The sequence below is a fragment of the Rhamphochromis longiceps genome, linkage group LG11, assembly GCF_057381845.1.
Source record: "Rhamphochromis longiceps isolate RC_006_pf linkage group LG11, R_longiceps_female_GT1.1, whole genome shotgun sequence".
Classification (NCBI taxonomy): domain Eukaryota; kingdom Metazoa; phylum Chordata; class Actinopteri; order Cichliformes; family Cichlidae; genus Rhamphochromis; species Rhamphochromis longiceps.
This window is the reverse complement of record NC_140567.1, coordinates 19,513,128-19,531,504: the sequence shown is the minus strand read 5'-3', so window position 1 is coordinate 19,531,504 and position 18,377 is coordinate 19,513,128. Positions and strand designations below refer to the sequence as shown.

The 18,377-nt window shown below is 40.2% G+C and overlaps 1 pseudogene across 1 annotated transcript; it reads right to left on the bottom strand.

Moving 5' to 3' along the window:
- Nucleotides 1-799: 799 nt before the first annotated feature.
- On the bottom strand, nt 800-17,658 carry LOC146658909 (chemerin-like receptor 1 pseudogene; annotated as a pseudogene). The gene is made up of 2 exons (XR_014913761.1): nt 16,465-17,658; nt 800-974 (listed from the first exon to the last, which is right to left on the bottom strand). The product of XR_014913761.1 is annotated as a chemerin-like receptor 1 pseudogene (transcript).
- Between the last annotated feature and the right edge of the window lie 719 nt (nt 17,659-18,377).

Sequence of the window (18,377 nt, the reverse complement as noted above, 5' to 3'; positions counted from 1 at the left end):
CGTATCAGAATTCAAACACTTATGTCTTGAAGAGGGTGATTTGGCGATGAAGTGACCCGATTTCTGACCCTCTACGCCCCTCCTGTGACTCACAGCATGACCGCAAAGTTAGGAGAAAAGGCAATGCAATTACATAGGGAAGTTTGAAAGTACATTTTGGGGGGGCCTATTCGCGTAGGAGTGACATATCAGAATGCTCAACCCTTCAAAACTGCACCCAAATCATTAAGAAATGCTTTTGATGTAAATGCATTCATAAAATATAAAGTTAGACCTAGTTTAAAAGTTTACACTTTGTCAGGAAAATGGCCCCACCGGTCCAATTTTACACACTTGCAATACCACATTTCAACAGTAGGGCGTCAAGTCGACACACATTTACACACGTTGTCAGGAAAAGTCACTTCCAGGGGACCAATTTTACTTTTCAAAAAAAATCGCACTAGGCATATCAGGAGGCTGTTTTCAATCCATTGCAATGCTTGTGCCTGTGGGGACCGGCGCTCGGTCCCCACCGGAAAAATTGGACCCCACGAGGTGAGTGAAATCTCAGGTTGTGGAACCCACCAGGTAGTAAATACGAGAACACACACACACACACACACACACACACACACACACACACACACACACCTGCCTACATACAGATGTGCATAGGGGCAGTGCAGACAACACACCAAATAATAATAATAATAACAACAATAACAATAATAGTCACAGTCCCCACTGCCCACGGACCCCGAGTCCCCAGAGCCGGGTCCGTGACAAGAATTGCGTGATTAAAATGCGAAATGGTGGCAAACCACATTTACACTTTCACTTACCGGGTACAGATTCTGTGTTTTTGTTCGTATTACTGGAAGCTGTCACACTCAAAGTGGTCCGAGTGAGCTTTCTTCTTTTCTTCGGTGGGGGTCGGTCATAGCCCAGATAAAGCTCCGGGTCGGGGTGTAGTGTAACCCTGGTTAACATAGCTAACAACAAATAAAAGCCTGTTAGTAAAAACAGTCATAAGAAATATATTACAGGTGATAAATAGTCAATAAATAGATCATAATGGTTAGAAAATTCATTAAAAACATCAGCAATGATATAATTCATGGTATAGGATTTCATTTGTGTTTAAAAACATGTTAAAAGGGTACAGAACTTGCTAATTCATGGTGTTTTATGTTAATTCAGGTAAAATGGCTAAAATATGTGTTGAGACTCTTATTGTGAAAGGGCACGCTGCAGCGTGACTCCTGTGATTAGCCACACCCAATCGGGTTGTTCCTTCTTTTTGATGCTCGAGAGGGAGAAATGCAGACAGTCCTTGCAGAGCTGCTGCTTAAATGAGTGAAAAAATAGTAAAAATAAGCCAAAAATCTACTTAAAGCCATTTTTGTACTCTGGAGAATGTATTTTTGTTTTTCCGACCTGTCTTTGCCTTGGTGACGTTGTGAACATAACCGAACGGGACTTGGCCATTAAGGTTTGGATCGGGAAATGCTGAGCTAGAATCGGAGTTTGATCCGCTGAGCGAGAAACAAGATGGCGAGCCACCCACGGACCCATTGAACTGTACCGAGCAGGAAAAAGGAAAACGCCCCCTGCTGGACGTTGAGCTCTTTCGCTGATAAAACTGGTAGGATTAATCCATACACCTCTGCAAAAGAACAGCGGACTTTTCAAAGCACTGGATAATCATTCGGAGTAATTCCAGGATTAATAGTTAAAGGACACAGAGACAACTTTCTTTTGTTTATTTGTTTGTTTAAGGGATTTATTCAGCCTTTTGCTGAATTGTTTTCAGTTTTACATTTATTTATTTATTTTCGTAATTTATTTTGGTCAACCTTACATTTTAATGCTGTAATGGTGTTAATGGAAATGTAAATAATTTTGTTGGGTTAAAACAAAATAAGAACTGGTTGAGAATTTAAAGGTGAACCTAGACCAAGATTAAATTAAATCTTGGGCCTAAAGAACTGAACTTGATTTAAAATAACACAGTGTTAATGCAAATAGATCAAAGGATAAACTTGAACTTAGAACTTGAAATAAATAAAACAATAACCTAGGTTGAAAATAACATCCTTCTAAAGCCAAATAAAAGGTTTTGAGATAAATAGGATGAACTGACAGAACATACTGAACTAAAAGGGGGAAAAGAAAAACCTTGTTTTCTTAAATGTGTGATGTTGAATGTTTTATGTAATGTGTCTATAACTGTCTATTCTCTGTCTTCACAAAATAATAAGCCGGCAATTTAAACGTATTTACTGGTCTGTGGTCTTTATTACATGCTACGCTCATTACTGCTCTAGTAGTCGAACCTAACTGGTCCTAGTATACTGTAATGACTCCAGAAGTGTTACAGTAGCTCTGTGGGCTTTTTATCGATAAAATGAAAGGAGCAAACATAAACTCTCTTTGGAGGGTGTTTGAGTCTTAAAGCTGCCCGCCACGCTAGTTTCCGATCCTCCTTCCGCGGCATAGAGTGCAGTGCGTAGGGCGGTGGGCACGGACAGGCCTTTCTAAGTTGTTGATGCTCAAGGCAAAATGTTTCTAATGCGTTTTTCAGTTTTCTTGAATTATTGTGGCAGCCGACGACAGCACACGTTGAACCCGAGCTCATCTTCGAACAGGTAAAGCCACTTATTACCGCACAAAGTAACTGATTTTGTTGTTAGCAACGACTGAACGCTGGGTCTCGCTTTGAGTAACCGGAAGTATAAAACCGGACAACGGAAGTAGTGGTCTGTCATGGCAGCCTACGTACGCTCTTACAGAAACCTGTTGATAGAACACTGTGACATCCTGTTAGATCAGCGGTGAAGCAGTGTGTACGTCAGGTTTGTCATGAAGACACGCAAAAGCATTTGATCGGCATGTTTTTATTCACAGGTTAAAAATACATAGAGATCAAAAAATGTTGAGTCTCTGACAGTGTAATAGATGCAGATACTAATAAACATGGTTTAACAAGCTCGAAGATGAAAAAGTTATGTACATAAATAGAAATCTTACCAAATGTAATCTTGAAAACCCTTAAAAAACACATTTCATGTAACATTGGTTGTTTTAATCAGTAAATCAATAATCACAACTTTAAGCTGAAGCAAAACCACAAAGGGTTTTATCTCTATAAAACTCCAAAATGGAAGGGCAACCAGCAGATGAAGAATGCAAAAATGATGGGAGTGATGGAGTGAAATGATTCAGTGAGATCCTTGTTTTCTTGTTTTTGACATGTGCATTGAATGTATGCCTATGGCCACATAATACACAAATATGACCAGGAATGGGACCACAAAGCCCATAAGAAAGCGAAAAATGTGGAGACTCCATTTTTGTTCATGTGTGAATATACACAGTAATGTGTCCCATTATCTCCTGTGTTAGAGGAGTAGTCTTTATTGTAGTTCCACTTAGGTTATGTATTTCCCTTAGCAATTATTTATTGTTGAATACATTTTTCTTCTGCTGGAAAGTACCCAGGCTTCACACCTCCTTAGAGACACTTTCCTACTCGCTTACTTATCAGGTGGACGTGAAAAATATGGAGTGCCAGGACTGCCATAATGAATTAATTAAATACACCATTAAATAATTAATTAAATGTGGCAATAATTAATTAAAATTGAAATTAATTAATTAAATAAATAGTTATGACACATTTAATTAATTAATTATTGACACATTTAATTAATTATTTATGTATTTCACATTTTAATTAATTATTGACACATTTAATTAATTATTGACACATTTAATTAATTATTTAATGATATATTTATTTATTTCATTTTGGCAGTCCTGGCGCCTGGCTCTCATCATGAAATAATTTTATCTGTCAGCCTCACCCATCAAACTCAGGGGGCGGGGTTAACGCTGATCGAGTCATAACCATTGCTTTGGCCTGGTGGCCATTGTTTCTAGCACACAACAACCGGCATGTGGAAGCTAACAGAACTGAACTTTGAAAAACCCTGTTTGTGTGTCACCAAATACCGTTTTAATATTTTTTTTAGCCAAGAATGTAGTGGTTTAATCTTCATGTGTCTGGTCGGTTTGTCAAGATACAGCCTCTTTGCAAAAGTGCTTCGATGATTTCGGAGATGTCTGCCCAGTCTCACGGCAAAGCGTGGGATAGACCCGCTCGCCTCGCAAGCAATCCCACCGACAAAGCGAAGGCCCCGGTACACAGCTGTAGTAACCCCCGCTGACTTCTTTTACTGAGGTTATATTTATCGGTGTTTTATTTCCTGATGTTCTTATGTGTCCTACGTGTTTCAGTCGCCAATTCTGAATTATAACTAACATTAAAAACATGTTTAAGGAGGAGAGAGAGCAAATAAATCTGTTTAACATCTGATCTTTGGGTTTTTGTTCAGTAATCAGCGTGACCTGTGTATAAACGCATAAAAGAGATAACGTTGGTGTTTCCGTCATGTAGTAACTGCTGGCTTTAACTGTACAAAGGTTGTTCGACACTATGAAACACATACGGACTTCATGATGTTCGGCTAATATTTTTATTGTGAATATTAATCATGCTGACCTCGCTCTGTACACCACGCAGCGAGGTCAGCATATCCACGATATCCTCAGCTCCATGAGTTAACACAGAGTTTCCCAGCTGACTATCTAACTTCCAACTATTCCAGAGACGTGAAAATATACAGCATAAAGAAAAGTGTAAGAGACTCAGCAGCAGATTAGAATAACAGTTATACATTTAATAAATCACCAAATGAATCCAAGAAACGAGTAAACCTGTTCCGACAATTTGAGTTTGTATTCCCTCAGCTGCAGACTCGCTGCTGTTTAAATGTTTGAAAAGGAAGATTAGATATAAACAAACGTCAAACATAGACTCAGTCTGCCTTCACATTTGATATGAGGCCAGCACGTATAGTGGCTGTGTCCTGTTTTAAGATCATACATGTAAAATTTTTGTCTGACCTCCGTCGATCCAGCCGCTCAGAGTCCGTGGTTACCATGGTTACTGCATAAGCAGCTATAATGTTAACAGCTGGCACTGAGGAAACCTACCGGCAGCATGGGTGTTTATGTTTTTCATTGCAAAAGAACTGTCTGAATGGTTAACTGAAGTTAACTTGGATAAATTATAGTTAAGGAGTATCACAGATAACGCCTACGTGAGCTGTGCGACTGTTCACCACTACACTGAAATCAGCAGGCTATTACTGAAATACATGTGCTATATCATAAACTATGATATAAATAGGGGAGGTCCTATTAACATGTTTAGTTTTAAAGGACACCTTCCTGCCTTTAGTCTCCTTCATGAGCAGTATTAGTTTTCTTCTAACATCCAGAAGTCTGCACGATGTGTTTCATAGTTTGTAACAAGCCTTTGACAGGTAAACATAACATGACCGAAAAAGAAAAAAAAAAAAAAAGAGAGAGAGAGTGTTGACATAAGAAGAGAAAATGCTCTCAATTATGGAGACAGGCAAATGGTTCATTTATGTTTGATGTGTGTTTATTCCTCCCTAAATATCGTCGCTGAAGTTTGCCATGCACATCAGATTTTCCTGCGCATTTTTATACCTCTGCCAACAGAGAGAGAAAAAAATCACATTCTAACAGACAGCTGGTGCTTAGAATACAGTTGAATAACTATTAAAAAACAGATGATATTTAGATGATAGTTCAGTCTAACACATGTGCCAGTGAACCATTAAACGTCTGTGAAACTATGCAGTTATGAAACGTAACTTTAACCTCAGCCAAACCGATTTGCTCAGTTGTAAATAAAACAGCGAAGTAAACGTGACCCGACAGACAGAACCTGAGTGAATGAAGTCCAGCGTTTAACCACTGAGAGCTAAAACTCAGCTGAGGTTTCAAAGCTGTGTGCCGGTGATTGGACATCAGCCGCTGATGAAGCTGTTCGCCTATAAAGTGCTCTGTAAGGAAACAAGCTCCAGCAGCTCTGCGCTCGGGGAAAACACTATATTTACTTATCTTGTGCAGAAAAATGCGTTGACATTGCTTTATATCGAGCACCGGCTGCCCAGTTAAACTGTGACTATCACCAGGTAACGTAGGCGTGTTTCTTGAATTAGCAGCAGGTGTTAAACAGCTGACAGATGAGGAGGAGGATGCATGCAGGTAAACTGAGGGTCTGTTGAGCTGATCGCTGGTTTCGTGAGAAAAATGTCAGCTCGTTCTTTATGTTACAGAAGCACAGAGACACAAGACCAGGCGGAAAGAGACGATCGTTCGGTGAAAATGAGAATCTGCGAATGCAACATGTGGAACACGGAGAGTGGAATATGTAAACAAACCGGTTAACGTAACCCCCTCGGTGCACTCTGCATGCTAATTGTTAGCAGAGCTAGTGAAATCTCTGAAAACATCTGAGCACTTTTGCAAACATGTTCTATGTTGACAACCTGACCAGACATACGTCGCGACATTCGCGGCTAAAACACTGTTAAAAGTGTAGCTGGTGACAGAAAAACGGGGTATTTTAAAACTACACCACCACCATTGCTGCCTGTGATTTGATCTGCATTCTGGGATACCTGGCTGCCCCAAGTCTACACAAGCAATCGATTATCTAGGATCGACCTGTTTTGACTTACTTTGCACGGCAACCAATCAAATGTTAGAGAAGCTGCATGGGCAGCGTTAACCCCGCCCCCTGAGTTTGATGGGTGAGGCTGACAGATAAAATTATTTCATGATGAGAGCCAGGCGCCAGGACTGCCAAAATGAAATAAATAAATATATCATTAAATAATTAATTAAATGTGTCAATAATTAATTAAATGTCAATAATTAATTAAAATGTGAAATACATAAATAATTAATTGAATGTGCCAATAATAAATTAATTACATGTGTCATAACTATTTATTTAATTAATTAATTCCAATTTTAATTAATTATTGCCACATTTAATTAATTATTTAATGGTGTATTTAATTAATTCATTATGGCAGTCCTGGCGCTCCATATGTGCATTGTACGTATGCCTATGGCCACATAATACACAAATATGACCAGGAATGGGACCACAAAGCCCATAAGAAAGCGAAAAATGTGGAGACTCCATTTTTGTTCATGTGTGAATATACACAGTAATGTGTCCCATTATCTCCTGTGTTAGAGGAGTAGTCTTTATTGTAGTTCCACTTAGGTTATGTATTTCCCTTAGCAATTATTTATTGTTGAATACATTTTTCTTCTGCTGGAAAGTACCCAGGCTTCACACCTCCTTAGAGACACTTTCCTACTCACTTACTTATCAGGTGGACGTGAAAAACCACAAACCTGCACTTGTAAAAAGTAACTAAAATTTATTTATATAGCACATTTCATAGATAAAAATCACAAAGTGCTTTACAAATAAGATTAGACATACAAGTTAAAATGAATTAAAAGCCCGTTTGTATAAAAATGTCTTCAGCTGCTTTTTAAAGGAGTCAGTAGAGTCTAGACAGCGTAAAGACAACGGCAGAGAGTTCCACAGCCTAGGTGCCAGTGCCTGAAAAGCCCGATCCCCACGTGTTTTAAACCTAGTATGTGGGACCACCAGTAGCCTCTGACTTGAAGACCTAAGTGCTCGGGATGAAGCATGAGGTTTCAACAGGTCAGAGATATACTGGGGAGCTTCACCGTGCAGAGCTCTAAAAGTTACAACTAAAATTTTAAAATGAACCCTAAAATTTACAGGCAACCAATGAAGAGAAGCCAAAACTGGAGTAATGTGTGTTTGTAGCAGTTAAAAGTCTTGCCGCTGCATTCTGTACAGACTGAAGGCGATCCAGAGCTGATTTGTTGAGACACGTAAAAAGACCGTTAAAATAATCCAAACGAGAAGAGATAAAAGCATGAATAATCATCCCAAGTTCTGCCTTTGACACCAGTAGCCTGAGTTTAGAAATGTTTCTTAGATGATAAAAACAGTTCCGGACAAGTTGTTTACAGTGTTTCTCAAGAGACATTGAACTGTCAAATATAACACCTAAGTTTCTGAGACTTGACTGAAGTGAAGGGTCTAAAAAACTGATATGCTGCCTAATTTCTGAGAGCATGTAATCAGGTGCAATAATCAAAGTTTCACTTGCTAATTATAAACTCAGTTTATCAAAGCACCAAACCCCAGCACTCTGTGAGGCTGCCACTATTAACTGTCAGTACAAATAGTAACATCCAGTAAAATATTGATTCTGTATGGAAGTACTCATGAATGTGCTGCATATTCTGCATGTGTTTGTAGATTAGCTATAAGTGATAATTTGGTTAATCCCATTTTGCAGGTAGTACATGCTGACATGCATGGATCAGGACTGAATAGAGGCAGAACAGTCTATTGAAGGTAGTGAGGGGTTGTCTAATGGCACATTAGAAAAAGTGAAGTGTAATGTCCAAGTTAATGCTCATAGTTTGTTAATCTTTAACAAATAAAACCATATAAAATAGGGTTACGGTTAAAACAAATCACACCGACGATGAGGTGTGAACAAAACTAAACAATTTTTTATGCAAATTTACAATTTGGACATAAATTCACAGGCATGATGGACTGAAGAAAACAAACGAGAGAAGATTTATGGAACATTTCTTGTATTGTTATAGGACATACTATAAGTGTCTTATGACACACTGCAGTGACAACCTTGTACAGGGTTAATTGGGAAACAGAGTGGAATCCACTGCAATCCTGTATTAAAGAAGATGCATATGAATCCATGTGGCAAAAACACAACTTTGTTTTAAAATGTACTTTCCTAGTTAAGTGAAATATTTATTCTCTCATGATGTTTGGTTTAAAGTTGGTTGTGAATTTGATGTTGTAAAATATTTTACAACTGTGCTGTAGAGGCTCACATGAAGCTATGGACTTGAAAATTGAGAAAGTTGATGGTGAAGCCACAAAGATTTTGATACGCTTTATTGCCAAAAGTATTTGTAAAGTGTAATCAAATGAAAAAGTCTCTTTATAAAACTAGTTTTATTAGTTTTAATCTTTTAATTTTATGCACCAATCATAAATTAAATTATATGCAACATTCTCTGACTGGAAGAAATTTGTTTAACATTTAAACCTATTTTCAAATAGATGCAAGTAAAACACAGTAGAAAATAAATAAAATTAAAGATTTAGCCGTCCTGTTGCTTTATTTTCACCTGTATAGCAGAAGTGTCGCAGGCGGATGTTTGCCACAGCGGTCACTGGAAGGATTTGGGGGTTTCTCTGTGAATTTCCCATTCCGTGGTAGCGTACTCTGTGCTGGCTTGGAAATTTAGTTTTTTTTTTTTGCTGTACACAGTTTTCTTCCCATGCAGTGTACAGCGGATGCTAATGTTTTTGTCACTTTTTATGGAATCAAACTCAAAATAAGGTCAGTACTTCCACGCTTTAACCCTTTAAGACCTACCATAGAACCAAGTCCGCCAGAGCTTATATTATATTTTTACATGCTGTGGAGCCATTTTTGGGAGCATTTCAAGTTGCTATACTGTGGCCTATACGGTGGCCCCTAGAGACAAAGCACGTACAAACTCCAAAACACTTGCAAACTCCAAAACACATGCAAATTCCAAAACACATGCAAACTCCAAAACACTTGCAAACTAAAAAACACATGCAAAATCCAAAACACGTACAAACTCCAAAACACTTGCAAAATCCAAAACACTTGCAAACTCAAAAACACGTACAAACTCCAAAACACTTGCAAAATCCAAAACACTTGCAAACTCAAAAACACATGCAAACTCCAAAACACGTACAAACTCCAAAACACTTGCAAAATCCAAAACACTTGCAAAATCCAAAACACAACGGAAGTGCTCCAGGATGCTAGGGGCAGTGTTGAGCTTTTGATACCTAGTAACTACACAAGCCAGGAAGTACCAATGACCGGATTTGGGGTTTGCAGCCTTAAAGGCCGCATTTTAAGGCCGATTACGTCACAGCGACAAGAGAAGGCTTTCCCAATTCAAAGGCTGCTCTACATGCGGCCCTCAAATGCGTCCTTAATTTCCCTGAATTTTAAGGATGGGTCGGTGTAGCCTTCATGGCCCAACATATCCCAGATTTCATAGCGCGGCGGTAGTGTGGATAATTTTGCCGAAAAAAAACGGTGGAAGCGGAGCGGAGGAAGAGTAAACTTTCAGAAGTAAGTACTGAATATTATGTCACTTATTTATGCGCAAATATTTTTTTAATGAAGAACATTAAACCATTATTGTTGGCCACATGTTGGGAAAGTTATGTGACATTAGCAATGTCTGTACTTTCAGAATTAACTTGGTTTTAAAGCCTTTACTTTAAAAAAAAATATATATAGTCGACCTTAATCTTACAGAGATTGTGATGATTTTGTGGATAATTAAAGTCAGTCATATATCCACAAACACAACAAGCTGAAAGTCAGTGATGTTGCTCGGTTTGCAGTCCTGAATATCACGGCACAAGCAGGATCCACTGCACTGTTAATGTTAGCTATGTTATATTGCTGCCTCTGTTCGGTGGTGTCGAGCCAAACGGACTTTAACGTGTGTTTGAACGAGCTGACGGTTCACTCGTGAAGCTGAAAGAAAGATGCTTTAATCACAGGAGTCACACGTGTGTTCACTGTACCATCTGGGAACTCCTCTTGTTTCGTAATAACACAAACACTAAATCCTCCTTCTTTTGTAGCAGTGTGTACACCTGAGACTTTCACCTGTCTGTCTGTCCTGCACTCGCTCTCTGTTTCTTTCTCTCTGATTGTGTAATAAAAGTATGAACATGTGTTTATAAGTCACACTTGTGTTTGAATCCTGCAGCTTATCACACATTTGATTTCCATGTGTGACAACTGCAAATGTCCAGAGTGAGGACAGACTGAGGGACCCACTGCTGCACATCATCTGTGAGGCTTTGCACCCCTGATGATCCACCAGGACAAACTCAGCAGTGTGTGAGGAAGAGGAGGAGGAAGAGCCAGCAGCAGCTGACAGATGGAGAGAATAGACAGACTGTTCCCTGTTTGTGAAGGACTGCTAGAAAAGTTTAACATAACTAACTGTCTGTGCTGAATCAGTCTTATTAGGTAATGTTCAAATCATTTTATCATTCCAGTGTTTTCAGTGTGGGAGAAAGTACTCAGGGCCTTCAAGTTACACACTATGAAAGGCAGCAACAAGTTTAATATTCAGAAACCTAAAGTATGTATCAGCAGCAGAATGGACCTAAAAATAAATGTTTGTTCCAGTTCTATGAAGCTTTGAGTATTTTGGATTAGTAGCACTGCTGTGTTTGTTGCATCATATTGCTGTAATTGTTTATATGCTTTATATATTCTGAGGTAAGTTGATCTATAGTGTTACATCATATTCTATAAGGATGTTATGTGTTTGTATACTTTCTGCCCAGTTTGACCCATTTAGCAGAAGCCAGCCTGTTTAAGGCTCTGATATCTATTCTGTATGACTTAAAGCAGTGATGACATGGTCTGATTTTCTCACCCAATAGTAGACTGATATTTAATACATCAGTCTACTCTTCATTCTATCAGAAACAGTTATCACAGCTCGTACATTTGCTTTTTACACATATATGTAAGCGTTGAGCCAAATTTAGAAATGCCAACATACTGAAGGAACAACATTTGTCTCTTATATATGATACACCTATATATGCACTGTCAAAGATACTTGTCTTTGAGTGAAGATTTAAGGTGATAAGACATATAAATAACTGCAACTTGAATCTGTACTGAAGCTCAGTATTTGACACAGAGTTCATGTTCACTGCTGTAATAGCTAATAATGATTAATATAATAACTATAATATTGGCCATATTATATTTACATTACCAAAGTGATATGACTTTAGTCTCATGAACAACATGAGCTAATTCTTATTTACTAACTAATCTTGAAATAACTGTTCAGTACAGAAATGAAGCCCAAAAATCATGTTTTACTGTCCTGTGGTCTCAGCCTCAGATACTTATCAAATCACACAAAGCTCTTGTAGAAACAAACAAACAAACAAATGAACAAAATATGTTCTCCCTCATTTCTGTCAAACCAAGTTGTATGACACGTTTCCAGCGGTTAGTATCATGGTTGCTAGGCAACCTGGGAAGCGCGACGGAGACTAGACCGTCCCATACAGACAAACTTGCCGTTTATTTTGCAAATCGAGCTCAACACTGCCCCTAGCGTCCTGGAGCACTTCCGTTGTGTTTTGGAATTTGCATGTGTTTTTGAGTTTGTTCCCGTTCCTGTCAGCGGAGATCGCATTGACCACCGATGCTTCGGATGTAGCAGTGGGCGCCGTGTTGGAACAACGCGTCTCCAGCATCTGGCAGCCCCTTGCCTTTTTCAGTAGCACGCTCCGTGATACGGAGCACAAGTACAGTGTTTTTGACAGAGAGTTACTGGCTCTGCATCTCGCGACGCAACATTTTCGATTTTTCCTCGAGGGCCACAATTTTACCGCATATGTTGACCATAAGCCTCTGACTTTTGCCATGTCCAAGGTTTCTGATCCTTGAAGCGCGCGCCAGCAGTGGTAGTTTTTGGCAATATCAGAGTTTACCATGGACATTCGGCACGTGGCTGATAAATCCAACCAGGTCGCTGATTGCCTGTCCCGCGCGCTGATCTCGCCAGTGTATGTCGGTGTCGACTACGCCGCCATGGTTGCAGACCAGAGTGCCGACCGGGACGTCCTCGCCCTTCGGTCCTCGCAGACTGTCCCCATGCTGGAAGACATGCCAGTGTGGGATGGTGGTCCGCGTTTGCTGTGCGATGTGTCTACAGGTCGCCTGCACCCCATTGTTCCTCTTTTGTGGCGCTGTCGTGTTTTCGACTCCATACATGCTCTCTCTCACCCGGGCGTCCGCGCTTTGGTCAAGCTGGTCAGTGACAAGTTTGTTTGGCTGGGCCTGCGGAAAGCGGTAAAGAGTTGGGCTGCTACATGCGTTCCATGCCAATGCTCGAAGGTCCACAGGCACACTCAGGCGCCCCTGAAACCTTTCCGCATTCCTGGTAGGCGTTTCGAACATGTGCACTCCGATTTGGTCGGACTGCTCCCATAGTCGCAGGGTTTCACACACCTTTTGACTGTGGTGGATTGCACCACCAGGTGGCCGGAGGTGGTTCCCCTGGCTTTCACAACAGCTGAGGTGGTGGCCAGAGCGTTCGTGTCCATGTGGGTTTCTTGTTTTGGTCCCCCCGCTGACATTACCTCGGACAGAGGCCCTCAGTTCATGTTGGAACTTTGGTCCGCCATGGCTGACGGCCCGGGGGTCAAGGTCCATGGCATGGTATACCACCTGCAGGCTAACGGGATGTGCGAGCGGTTTCACCGGTCGCTCAAGGTCGCACTCCATGCTTCCTTAACGAGTGGTAACTGGGTCGACCGTCTGCCTTGGGTTTTGTTGGGGTTGTGCAGCACGGTTAAGGAGGACCTCGGGGTTTCTCCCGCTGAACTGGTCCTTGGGCAACCCCTCCGCGTCCCCGGGGAATTTTTGCCTGAGAGCCCCCACCCATGTTTTGATGTCTCGGTGCTGGCTCTCCGCCCCCCTGGAGCCCCCTTTTCTGTCCCTGGTCTCGTGCACCAATGCCTACCAGATGTTTTTGTTGGAATCTTCTCCTTTTGTTTTTGTTTGGCATGACGCCCATCAACCCCCTTTGCGTTTGCTTTATGACGGCCTGTTTCGGGTTATTGCACCAGGTCCCAATTATTTTGTTTTGGATTTTGGGGGCTGGCAGGAGGTAGTTTCAGTGTTCAGCCTGCACACGTTCTGCAGGATGCTCCTGTGGTGCCGGCCTGGGCCCCCCGCCGCGGCCGCCCACCTGCTGCCGGAACATTGGACTCTGACCCTCCTTCTTAGATTGCTCCGTGCCCGCTGGCACTTGTGTAGCCGGCGGAGGGTTTGGCCTGTCTTTCCCGGCCTGGTGAACCCACAGCCAGTTCTTGGACTTCCTGTTTCAGCCATTCTGGACGATTAAGCCCCGGGTCCTGGACTAGTGGACTGTTGTTTGGGTGTTTGGAGGGGGCATGTGTGACAACCCACTAGAGGGTTCCACTCACACCCAAGCTGGGAGGAAGGGTTCTGCTGTGTTTGGGCACAATATGCTCAGTTCATGTTTGGAGGTGAATAAAGTTGGAGTGTAAAACTAGAGCTCCTGTGTCGTGTGTCACATGCCTCCATAGTAACAATAGAAAGCCCAGGATGTCCCCTTGATCATAGCAGGACTTGTAAAGATTAGATAATTGGTGCTTGGTGTAGTGGTCTCAGACTCAGACAGAGGACAAAGTCTAATTGTTGGTTTTAGATGGAGATAATGTACTAAATCTCACGTTTTACTGGACTTTTGACTTTTTTGTCAAGGTCAATTAAGATCAAACTTCTATTCTTTTCTTTTACTCCGCTACAAACTTTGTAAAGTAGGCTATGTTTAAAAAGAACAAAACAAAAACAAATATTTAAAAATTACAGCACTATTTCCTTAAAAGTAAATGCTGCCCAGAGAGTGAACTGCGTTGGTGGAAGGGTGTGTTCTTGAAGTGCTTCTTGTATTTCTCTTCCAAGGAATCTGACTTTCTTGTAATGTTTTGCAGTTGATCAAGGGATCTTGAGCAATAGTTCTTCAGCCTTCCTGAAGGTTTTCCTTTTGACATCAGCTGCTTTTTCATTCACTTTCAGTTCAGTCCTTGTAGCTGATCATTTTCAGAGGATTTTTTAAAGCCATTTAACACTGACATATGAGTAAGATAGTAAGATAGTAAGTAAGATATGATAAGTATAAAAATGCATCTAGCTCAAGGAATGAATGAGTGTTGTGTCAACACATAACAGACAACTTAGCAACGGACTCATTTTAAATTGTTCCTTTCAGTTTGCAATTTGTTATTAGCAGACTCACAAAAACATAATTTGTTTTCATTTCTTTTGTTGGCTCTGTGAAAAAATGTCAATGATGACACAGTTTGACATTCATAAAATTGCATTTTTGTGTGCTTAAAAAATGAGGAACCGGAAAAGAAGTAGCAGGCCTACAGACTATTTGCAGTCAAATAGTGTAGTACTCTCTTTCAGTACTACAAAAAGTATCTGAAAGTCATGTCCTTAAGAGTTAGGAGAAAAAACAAGCATTTAATTGACACAAAACATTAGACATGCATCTGGCCCTTCAGCTGATCCATCTACTGCTCATGATGAAGGCTCATCAAGGTGGCTGTCAAGAAGCCACTTTTAAGGTAGGGAAACAGGGAAAAATAGCTGAGGAATGCTGAATTACACAAGGACTGGACTGAAAGATCCATCAAAAGCCACACCTCATTAAAACCACTGAAGAACTGTGCATTGCATTGTCACAGGAATGTGTGTATGATTGATGTGAGTGATTTATAACATATATAAAATGTTTTTACACTCCTTCTTCTTACTTCCTTTTATACTGCTAGAATTGCAGCTAGTAGAAGAAAGGACACAAATGATGAAGACCAGTTCAGAAATGTATGTTAAGTGCAGTGTAGTGTAGGCAAAGTGATAAATATATCAGTATAATATATAGCAATATATTGTATAATTTTACAGTTCTGCAGAATCTACTGGATATAAATCATAGAAAGTTTTGATGATGCTGACTTGGCAAATAACCTTGCTTACCTCTGGAAATCCTTAGTGAAAACCAAACATTACTGATATTTACTATGGCTTTTACAGTTCAATATCTTTCCTCATGAAAGGCAAACTTTTAGCAACTTTTTTAGTAAGAACATTTAGAGTGAATAGTGTAATTACTACTGCTCTGATATTGAGTCCCAGAGTGAGAAAGGCCTGTACAGTATATGCGTGCAGCAAGATACCTAGAACTAGCTGAGTGAATCTGTGGTTCATTTCCTGCACTTCATAGTTATTTAGATAGTGTGTTCCAAGTCAAATATAGAACACTGTGACATCCTGTTAGATCAGAGGTGAAGCAGTGTGTATGTCAGGTTTGTCATGAAGACAGACAAAAGCATTTAATCGGCATGTTTTTATTCACAGGTTAAAAATACATAGAGACCAATAAATGTTGAGTCTCTGACAGTGTAATAGATGCAGATACTAATAAACATGGTTTAACAAGCTCGAAGATGAAAAAGTTATGTACACAAATAGAAATCTTACCAAATGTAATCTTGAAAACCCTTAAAAAACACATTTCATGTAACATTGGTTGTTTTAATCAGTAAATCAATAATCACAACTTTAAGCTGAAGCAAAGCCACAAAGGGTTTCTGTTACTGTGACTAATCAGAAAAGTCGTAACATTTCTTTCTTACACTTGGAGGGAGCACAGCGAGATACTCCCTGCAACAGTAAGAACAATTTATAACAAAGTAACAATTTAACACACACTTTTTAATATCTATGCATGACTGCACTGTGTCAGTCAATTTGACACGAACAATTAAAAAAGATTTTTTTTTTCAGTTGAAATTACCTGATGTTGAAATCTTATTCAGTGCTCGGTGTCTCCTGAGTGACGATCACTTTGCTTTCTGTGAAGGATTTCAAATCAGCCGTGTCAGTCCTCTTTGAAGTTGCAGCAGCTTCTGACTTTTGGGCAGTATTTGAAAAGGTTGACATGGAGCGAGTGGACAAGAACGACATGTGGTCCTCTGCCAGAGCACTCTCAAGTACAAAACATACGGACTGCCGAAGCTTCTTCATGAATTCTTCACACATGAAAACATAAAGGATGGGGTTCAGGCAGCTGTTCAGAAAAGCCAGACTCAAAGTCAGAGAACCCATGATTCTAACAATGTTCCTGAGGTCTGGGTTAGTCACAGCCTTTATTTCTATAAAACTGCAAACATGGAAGGGCAACCAGCAGATGAAGAATGCAAAAATGATGGAGAAAATGATTCGGCGAGATCTGCGTCTCCTTGTTCTTGACATGCGCATTGCACGTATGCCTATGGCCACATAAGACACAAATATGACCAGGAATGGGATCACAAAGCCCATAAGAAAGCGAAAAATGTGGAGACTCCATTTCTGTTCATGTGTCATAGAATAACCACAGGAATGTGCCCCATTGTATTCCACAACAGTGCGAAAAGTGGCATAAGGAGTGCTGCAGATCGCAGCAGTCACCCAGATACCAACACATATGAGCCGAGCTTTGCAGACTGTGCGCTTGTTGTGTGCCCACACCACCACCCAGATGGACAAACAACGATCAGCACTCATAGCTGTCAGAGTAAAAATGCTGGCAAACATGTTGACTAAAGTGACAAAGTTGTTGAGCTTGCACATGAATTGTCCAAAAGGCCATCGGTGACTCTGAGAGAGAGAAATGATCGAGAAAATCAGGAAGGCCGTGAAGAGGAAGTCAGCTATGGCCAGGTTGAGAAACCAAACTGTCTCGACTGTTTTCTTCATTTTTAACCCCGTCACATAGATAACCAGAGCATTGCCCAAAGTTCCAACTATAAATATCACACAGTAGATGAGAATGGAGGCTGTTTGTATGTGTCTCAAAGCCGATTCCAGTCCATGTGATGGATTTGCAGCCGAACTAATGTTACCTAAAACAAAAATCACTTTATTCAGTTTATCAAAAGTTCATATTATCTTTTAGCTGACATAGTTTAAAAGAAATGCTAATGTATGTCGAAAGTTTCTCACCAGACCCCATGTTCCTTTTAGCTGAGAGAGTCGGTCTTTAATCTACACTCGTCTCTGTCTTTTACTGCTTTTATTTGCTGCCATTACTCCTCCCTCTCAGTTTATGCAAAAGAGAAGAGAAACATCTCAGAATATGCTCATGCAGCAGGAAAGGCTGAGTGATATATTTGCTGGATATTATTTAATATTTCCATGATTAAACTGAAAGGTTGAACAAATCTTGGAAGAGCAGTATTTATTTCACTAAGAGTGTTATCATATTTCACTGAGAAATTATTTGTAGTTACATATATTTTATTAATGTTTTCCTGGAAACATTGCTGGAAACACCTTTTAGAGGTGTGAAATTAGAGGTGTGAACGTGCGAAGTCTCTGACTGATCAACTTAAACAGTCATGTGTACTAACAAGTCAAGGCAGTGCAGTCAACTGCTGCTTTTCCCACTCTGACCCCCAGTTTGGTGCACCTGACTCAGTAACAACAGACTTTGGTGTGCCTAGCAAGACATACTAAGGTACTAGCTAAGATAACTATTGTTAAATGTCAAAGTCTGGCATTGGGCTCCAAGCCTCTGCCTGCCTTTGATGGTGGCCTATAGGCATTAAGCAAGTATAGGACAAAAGCACCAACAGGTCAATAATTAGATAAATAAATAAATACACAACATAGATCATCTTGTTAAATATGGACGGGTGACTCCTTAAAAGTGTTCACCTAAGCAAA